We start from the raw sequence: 9,421 nt of genomic DNA on the forward strand, positions 1-9,421 counted from the left end.
ATTCTATACGTGTGCTGCTGGTTTCTACTGCCTAAGTGCAGCACCCTGCACTTGTCAGTATTGAAACGCATCCTGTTTATGTCAGCCCACTCTTGTAACCTGTTCAGGTCTTGTTGCAGTCTTTCCCTCCCTACTAGCGTGCTTGCCTCACCCCAAATTTTGGTATCATCAGCGAATTTAAACAGGTTGCACTTCACCCTGTCGTCCAAATCGCTGATGAAGAAATTGAACAGCGCAGGCCCCAGGTCGAATATGACCCGTCCACCACCACCCTCTGAGTACGACCCTTGAGTTGTATAGTAATCTATATGGAAAATTGCTTGACTGCAATTACCATACATTATACCCAAGCAAAAGAAGAGTGGCTCACACTGTGTAACAGTAGGCTATATGTGCATTATCACCTGCTTTTCCCAGCATCCAGTCCTGTTCTATCCACTTGGAGCATGTCTGAAGCTCAACTGTGCCTTTGGATAGGCAGAGTTGTACCTGCCTGGTAGAACTGGATATTCCACTGCTGGGGGGAAAGTAGGAAAGCAGGTGTTAGCTCAGAGTGACCCAGGATTTAACACTGCTGTCACTCACCCCACCACTGAATTTCCAGGTACAGAGACCAGTGTTAACTTCATGGCAGCAGTGTTAACCTCATGGCAGCTGCAGGGGTTAATGCTGCTGCCACTCACCCCACTGGGAGAGGTAGTTCTGAGTCTGGCCCATGAGGAGTCCTGCAGTTCAGATCTGGTGTGGGTGAGCCAAACAGTTGACATACCTGTTCCTTGACACCAGAGAATACAGTCCTTGCATTAAAACAGTGGTGACATGTAGCGGGTACATGGGGGTGCACCTGCACCTCCTGAGAATGCTGGCGCACCCCCTGACAGGCCGTGCTCCCTGCTTAGGTGACAGGTGGGGGACAGGCGGGAGCACCGGTGCCCCCCCGTGAGCGCTGGACAGGGAGTGCGAGCACCAGATGAAGCACCATGGCCACTTCTGGAAGTGCTGTGGCCACTTCCTAGTAGGCGCAATCGGCTGTGGGGGACCTCCCCCCCCGGTTGGCAAGATTGGCCATGGGGGGACTCCTCCTGGTCGCTGACTGGTCACTGGGGGGACTCATGCCCCCCCTAAGTTGGCACCAGTTGCCCATGCATTAAAAGGTTGGGTTAGCTAGTATTTTCTTTCCCCAACTGCATTCAGTAGATTTTTTTTTTAAACTGTAGCAAATTATGAATTTTTGTTAAGGAAAAAATAGAGACTACCTTTGCATTACAGCATTTTTTGCTAATTTGTTCTTTAATTTGTATACTAAAGTTCCCACTGCATTTTACAGAGACCAGAATCTAGGCTACAAGGAAGAATTGATCTGTCCCAAAATGGCAATTCTTACATTCCTATGAAACATTTAGTAACAACTATTTGTTTGGTTTTCCTTAGTTCCGAGACTATAAGGAAAAGATCAGGTTAATGGATTTCAAACACCTCTGTAAAGTAAGTCTGATGATTGGCTGCTCCCTGCTGCACTATATTCTCACCTTGTTCTCTGAAGAACTTTAATAGGTAGGGAAACAGGTACCAGTCAATCCACCAAGGAAAGATGGGAGATCTACCTAGAAACCTCTGCATATTGCAGTAGAGCAGGGGCAGGCAATTATTTTAGGCAGGGGGCCGCTTACTGAGTTTCAGAAAGCTATCGAGGGCAGATTAATAATAATTGTCTACATTTTCTAGGGGCCCCGTGGGCTGGATAGAATGGCCTGGCGGGCCACATCTGGCCCCTGGGCCTCATTTTGCCCACCCCTGCAGTAGAGTGATGTTGTAGCTGTGAGGGTTCAGAAATTATGTGAGGCAAGGATCTTTTTAGGGTGATATCTTGTTTTAACCAACTTCATGGTCGGAATAAAATTAGACAAGCTTTCAAATACAAGACATTCTTCACCAGCTCTGAGAAGGAAAGTAAGCAGACACAGCTGAAAGTAGGACTGTGAAAATGGAGTGGGGAGGGAGGGAAATTTCCTGGGGCAGCAATAAATGATATCACGCTCCCAAAAAGCTTGCCTCTGAATACTGAAGGCTGCTGGGATGGAACAAGACGAAACAAGATGAAACAGGACTTTACAGGCATATTGCATGTAAGGAGGTAGAGACCCAAAGTTTGTTGTGTTACTAACACAAAATTAAGTGGAGAATGAACCAAGGAACTCAGTAAACCCCAATCTAGGCCAGGTTCAAAGTTCATTCTGTTTCTCAAAGTCTTACATGCTCAGGAATTATCATCCCAGTGATAAAAAGGATATAAGAGGACAGACACTCAAATAAGGTTATGTCTTTTATACATCTCTTCAAATATCTGTAAATTATACATAGATATTCAAGTACAGTGCTTCTCAAACTTTTCTTCAACATGACCCCATTTTTGACCCCACCCCAACGAGGTGCCCTTCACTCCCAACCCACAGTCCCCCCTGGCCCTGCCAGTGCCCCTCACTCCTAATTCACAGCCCCTACTCTTTGCAGGTGCCTCAGGGCCAGGGCCTGCAGCCCCCTGTTCCCCCTCCCAGCAGTGCATGAGCCTCAGCTGCCACCCACAGGAAACAGCAGCTGCTTAGGCCTAAGTGTGGAACCTGGTTCCTTGCCTTCATCCCGTCTCTTCCCTCGTGGTGGCACAGCCAGACCGGAGCCCATGGAAGGATGGGGCGGAAGGGGATACGATGTGGGCTGCCCACTGTGGGCTTGGGCAGTGTCCTGCTGCCCTTCCTCCAGGCCTCTGCAGCCCAGTAGGCAAGACGTGGTGTGGGAAAGAACGTGGCACCACAACCCCATCTGCTGATGTTACAACCCTATTTGGGGTTGGGACCTGCAGTTTGGGAACCGCTGTTCTAGTGAGAGGCAGCAGAGACATAACTAGCAATTTTGGCACCCTGGGCAGCAGAGCATCAGAGAGAGGAGGTGGAGGTGGCGGTGAGGGAGGGGGGCTCTAACTGTTCCTTTAAATCAGTAACAGAACCTCCTCTAAATTGGCACTGGGTGCCGGTGTTCCACTTACCCTGCCCTAGTTACACCTGTGAGCACCGAGTTTCCATTGTCTTGATCTACGGTAAAGGAAAAAGTAATAAAAGGAATCACAGACTGACAGTGTGAATGAAAATCTGTCTCTTTTCCTGGAATAATTGAGCAAAGGGTGCAGCACATTCTCACTATCTCTTATCATAGAACACATACACTGATTTATTTACAATGAGGAACAAAGTCAGCCAGGCTTTTTTTAGCTCTGTCTCTAAATACAGAACCTGCTGGCATGAGTGTATATCACTGTTGGCATCAGAAGTAATATCAAAATGAGACAGTATTTGTGAATGTTCTTGCAGTTCCAAATGTAGGGCTAATAATCAAGATTAAACAACAGAATTAACACTTTATGAACTTAGCATTTTCTAGGAAACTAGACAAATAAGTGCTTTAGAAGAAGACAAGAGTTGTTGGACATGATAAAACGTAGATGAATCATTTGTAACTATCAATTTATTTGAGAACAAAAGCCCCCTCTTCTTTCCACACTGTCTACAATCATGATTATCCACAGTTTGAAACAATTCATAAAGCTGGTTAATATTTTTGGTCTATGAACAAGACACAAACTGTTAACTGCAAATTTCTGAATTTTCAAATTTCCACTGCATTGATTATTGACATCTCAAGGCATTTGATACATATTGGTGACTTACATAACTGATTAACAGAGTAAATTTTCCACCATATATTTACATATTTGTATTCCTGTATCAAAAACTAGTGAAGGGCCCCAGTGAAGAACAAGTCTCCATCTTAGTAACTACTAGAGACATAAAAAAACCTCAGTATGCCATGAAGAATATACAGTATAAATTGAACAAATTCACCAAATGTAAGAGGGGAAATGGATGCAAAGTGATTAGTCCAAAGTCATTCAATGATTCAATAGCTAAGCCAGGAACAGAACCCATTCTAGCATTCTATCTACTGGAACATGCTTCTCACATGTAGAATTTGAGTCTATAATCTCTGCTTTCACAAGTACTCACATTAGCAAAGCTCACGTTTTAAAACATATACAGAAGTGAGACATAGGACAAGCGTGCAGTATTAAAAAAAATACAGTTAAATGAGCAAATGTTCTGCCTTCTTCAGGTTATAACAATGGATTGAAGCATTGAATTAAAAGCCTTATAGCAGGTCAGTTTTATGAAGCAATCATCCTCCCCTATCTCTGAAGTTTCCCTTCCCAGATTACCAAGGTGTCCTTCCTTCTCTTTTCATACCTAGCTGCTGGACTTAACAGGTTTCTAAACAGGGAAAATAGATAATCTTGAGGATGGCAGGGTAGATATGAGGCCCAAATACTTGGTTTACGGGAGCACCTCATGAAACAGTGATACAGTGTTATTAACTCTCCTGTTTTTGTTGTGATTCTTGAGATATTTGGCATTTTTCTTAAAGGCACCAACTCCTGGACTCACATTATTTAATTAGACTTTCAACTTTCATTTAACAAAAAATAATATGTTTCTATCCCTCATGGTTCTAGAGAAAAGTTTGAAAACATAACCTGCTTTTATGCCAAAGAATTAAAAAACAGAAGGCAAATAAAAAGAACCCAAATATCCTTTAATACTTCCCAATATTTTGGGAGCTAACTTATGACTTGTGAATTCTTGGGACTGGAATACTGTACAGTCTCCAGATGAAGTGTTACTTTTTTTCCTCCTTTAGTTTTAAGACTCTTGCATGTGGTATGAGCTACAGCACTTTTATTCTGGTTGCTATAGCAGTGAATGTAGTTAACTGCATGATCAGTATGATTAGATAGTGAAGGAAAGTGCTACCTTTAGACAGCTCTAACATTATAAATCATGTGACAGAAGGTAATGTTGATTTTCTGTTACAGCACAAGTATATTCCAACACTGTTTAATCTACATGCAAATACAGTATCAGCAGAATGTACTTTAAATGGGAACAAATAATGATGGCCCATGGCTACTGTTCTAGCCTGCGACATGGGTTCAAATCACCTGTGTGATCTTGAGTAAGCCCCTCAGTGCTCCATCTAGTAATGTACTTTATTGACAAAAGACAGATTTCGTAATGCCAGACTTATGTATTAGCCCTCAGGGTAAAATCTAGGTCCCTGAGTGAGGTATTTTCATTTCCAACAGGCAAAACATTGTGCCAAGAGCTGTGGAACGTGCTGTGGAAATCATCCCTCCCTTTGGAACTCAGGCACCTTTGTGCTGCAAGAGGTGCTCCCATCCACTCAGGATGATTAGTCCACAACACTGCCATGTGTCTGAGTCCTTCTTTTCAAGAAGAGAGTAGGAAGGGATGATGTCACCACCTATCCTTCCTTTATCCAACAGCTCAGTGTTTAGAGCTCTAACTTCAAAGTGGAAAGCTAATTTAAATACTTCATTTGCCAGAGTAGATTTAAAGTTCTATCTTCCACCCATCAGCAGAAAAGTGCTCTAAGACACAAGCTATCTGGGGAAGAAAAACCAGTATCACTTTTGTTGAAACTGTTTCAATTAACAGGGGTTCCAGTCCCCATTCAAACCTTTGCATCTAAGCAGGGACTTGAGGATTGCCATTCTGTATGCTCAAAATGGGAACAGGGTATCTTAGGTATCTAAGTTAATTTGTGGAACTAGCCTCCAGTTTCCCTGTGTTATTCCCCATTTGTAAAATTGAGTCATGATATTGGTAGTTCCCTGCCAATGCTTCCTTTGGTACTGCTAAGGGCATTGTGAAATCAAATACAGTAAAGATTGTGAAGTGTTTGGGGACTTCTATGACAGGGGCTACATAAATGCCAGAGATAGAAAAGCAGTGTAATGAAGTTATTTATCTAAATGTTGCAAGTTGTAGTACAATATGAAGTGTCTTAAAAAGTGAAATAACCAAAAGAGTAAAGTCTTCTATTAAGCATTCTAAAAACACAGTGCTTCAATGAGCAAATATACAGCATAAAGGCTGCATGATTTGTAAAATGCACCTCCTGTACTGATCTCACAGTGCTTTATGATAGCTTCAGTGGCTGAATGAGATGATGAAGCAAATGGAACTAGAGAGGAGGTGATACTTATACTTGATGGCGAAGAAGACAGAATTCAGAATGTATGTACTGAGAGAGAATACAGCAAAAAAGGGAATTAATATTAAGACACAAGAATGACCTCTTGAACGTCCCTTGACCATTGACAAAACATAGGGTGGGATCTACATGAGATACTGAAGGCGCACTAGAATAATTCTACTGTGCATTAGTGTGGCCAGGAAAAACCATACTAATGCACAGTCAAATTAGTCTACTATGCACTGGCATCACAAAAAAGTGCACTGGCGCTAGTGTGCAGTAGCCCCAGTTACGGCACATTAAGTACCTGTTATTACAGATACTAAACATAATGCGATGCACTTTAGTGAACAGGTAGATGGATCCACGGAGGTGTTAAAATATAGGTAGGGGCAGAGAGTATAAGAAATGCCAAGAAGTATGTGAAATTTTTGGGAAGGTTTTAAAAATATCTGTTTAAAATATGTATAGGAGTAAAATATAGTTGAACAGAGTTGAGAATCATGACAAAATCATAACTCTCACTAAATAATCAGTGAAACCAGTTTCCAGCCCTTTATGGTATTATAAATAAACACATTTCATTATATTCACAGCTATGAGAGAACAACTTCCTCTGAAACAGCTCAGACATACTAAATATGCATCTGCATATCTAAGCATATACACTATATTTATCACCAGAGCACAGCTTAGAAAAATTTCCATGAAAATGAACTAGCCCACATACTATTTGTGTGTCTGTCTTTTATCATACTGATTGATGCTGATGAAAGAATGGTGCAAAGCTGCAGAGTACCTGAGGGCCTCTCACAATGGATCAGATTGTGCCACCACTAACCTGTGTGTAAAAACAGAGTGACCTAACTGAACTCAAAAAGGTTACTATGGATTTACATCAATGCAAGTAAGGACCCAATTTATTTAATCCTAACCAGTCACATGTTGCCACTGTTCTGACTGAGGACTCCCAATAAAATGTTACCATTCATCTTGCGATAAATCCCCAAAACTGAAGAAACATCATGTCTTCAAATAACTACTTCCTCATTGTCACAACCACTGTGAAAAACCTTTTAATAATAAATATGCTTCATAAGACTTGTTTAAAATTTATACCAACTATATTCATGGAGTAGCCTTGATAAGCTTGAGGACCTCCTGGAATTATCAGTTGGGCATATGGTTTTTGGAAGGTTCATGATTTTTCTTCTTTGGGAATACATAAGCACCTCTAATCCATTTCTGTACTTTGTTGGATGGAACATTAAACTGGGTTTTAAGATATATGGATTCTATTCCTAGCAATGCCACTAACGTATTTTTTGATACTAAAGCAACACATTTCACTTTTTTGGATTTGCTTGTCCTTCAATTCCATGTCTGTTTAGATTAAAAACCTTCTGGGGAAGCATAAGTGTCCTTGTAAGAGGTTTAGAGACATCTGTAAAAATTACAGTGCCTCCTCTGAGGTACCAGTAGGAATGTATCCTAACCATTTTTCAGATGAGAAAATGGAAGGCTATGAATGTCAAAGAATTTCCCCAATGTTAAACAGCGAATCAGTGGTTGAACCAGAGAGAGAATTCAAAGCTCATATTTGATTATGCAAGTTAGTGACTTGAGGTAGAATCTGAATTGCCTGTTTAAATTAAATATTTTGCCTCTATATCCAAATTTCCTTCTATTAGAAAACTATTAGAAAAATACACGTAAGCACACTAGAAATTTGTGCATACACATATTCTTTAAAAAATCTGGAATTGTGGTGAAATCAGTCTTCAGAGTAATAACATTTGTCACTATTCTCATAAACAACATAACAGCACTATTTTTAAAACATCTGTTCATTTCACCTAGTAGGAATATTTAGTTTAGTCATACAATTGACTGGCAATGCTAGTGTCCTTTGCTGTCTTGTTTCTCAAAAATGGATGCCACTGAGATTAATCCTATATTAACCTTCAAAATGTGCTTGTCTCTGCCAAGAAATATAACAACTTTTCACTTTTAAGTTACCTTGTATAATTCGACATGCCCTCTTAGATAAAGATTATGAAGAACCAGCAAAACGGAAAGAAAGAGAGAAAGCATGCATGCACACACAGGCATACACACAATTTTGTTTTTCACTAATCGGTTATTTGCATTATGTAAAATTCTACATTAGCATAGCACTTTGCCCTTCTCACTGAAGTATTCAAACTCCTTCCTTAAGGTTAATGAATATTACCACTGTGAAATATGGTTTTTTACAGAAGAAAGAAAAGGAGGCACAAGAAGGAGCCCATTATTTTCAAAAGTAGTCTCAATTGTCTGCTTTTAGTTTCAGGTGCATAGATTGGGACACTACAACCTGATTTTCCAAAGATGCCAATCACATTAAGTTTAACTTGACCTGCAGGTGCTCATAAGGTGGTAGGTAACTCGAGGGACAATGACCACAACATGATAGAGTTCAAGATCCTAAGGGAAGGAAGAAATAAAAATAGCAGACTAAAAGCACTGATTTAAAAAAAGCAGACTTTTTTAAAGCAGAGAATTGTTGGCCAGGATTCCCTAGGAGATGAGACTGAGGGGAAAAGGGATCCAGGAGAGTTGACTATACAGGCTCTTCAGAAAGTCCTTGTGCACTTTTAAAGTTTAATAACTTAGGTTGTGCACAAGACTTTATGAAGATCCTGTATTTTAAGGCAGTTGTATTAACGGTACAGGAGCAAGCAATCCCAATGTGATAAAGGATGTGAAGTGCAACAGGAAACTGACCTGGCTAAACATCAGTCTCTTCAATGAGCTGCAACTCAGAAAGGAATACAGACCACCGTTTTACACGTAGTCGATTTACCCACATCTCGTGTTTACACAAATTAATATTAATTGGTCTTGTTTGAACAATCTCATTTCCTTCTACAACCAGGTGACCTATCACCTGGACAAGGGAGAGGAGATGGATGTCATGTATCTTGACTTCAAAAAAGCCTTTGATCTGGTATCTCATGATCACCTCTGTGCAAAACTGGCCAGTTGTGGCCTTGGCTCCACCATGATCCACTGACTGGGAAATTAGCTCCATGGTCAGACCCAGAGGGTTTTAATTGATGGAAGTCAATCATCATGGTGCCCTGTGACCAGTGGGGTCAACCCAAGGCTCTGTCCTTGGACCCATATTGTTCAACATCTTCTTTAATGATGTGGACATTGGAGTCAGAAGCGGACTGGCCAAGTTCACCGATGACACCAAACTTTGGGGCAAAGCATCCACACCTGAATATAGGCGGGTGATCCAGGCTGACCTGGACAGGCTCAGCAAATGGGCGGA

Source organism: Crocodylus porosus, unplaced genomic scaffold (genome assembly GCF_001723895.1).
Source record: "Crocodylus porosus isolate Cpor-Errol unplaced genomic scaffold, CroPor_comp1, whole genome shotgun sequence".
NCBI lineage: Eukaryota > Metazoa > Chordata > Crocodylia > Crocodylidae > Crocodylus > Crocodylus porosus.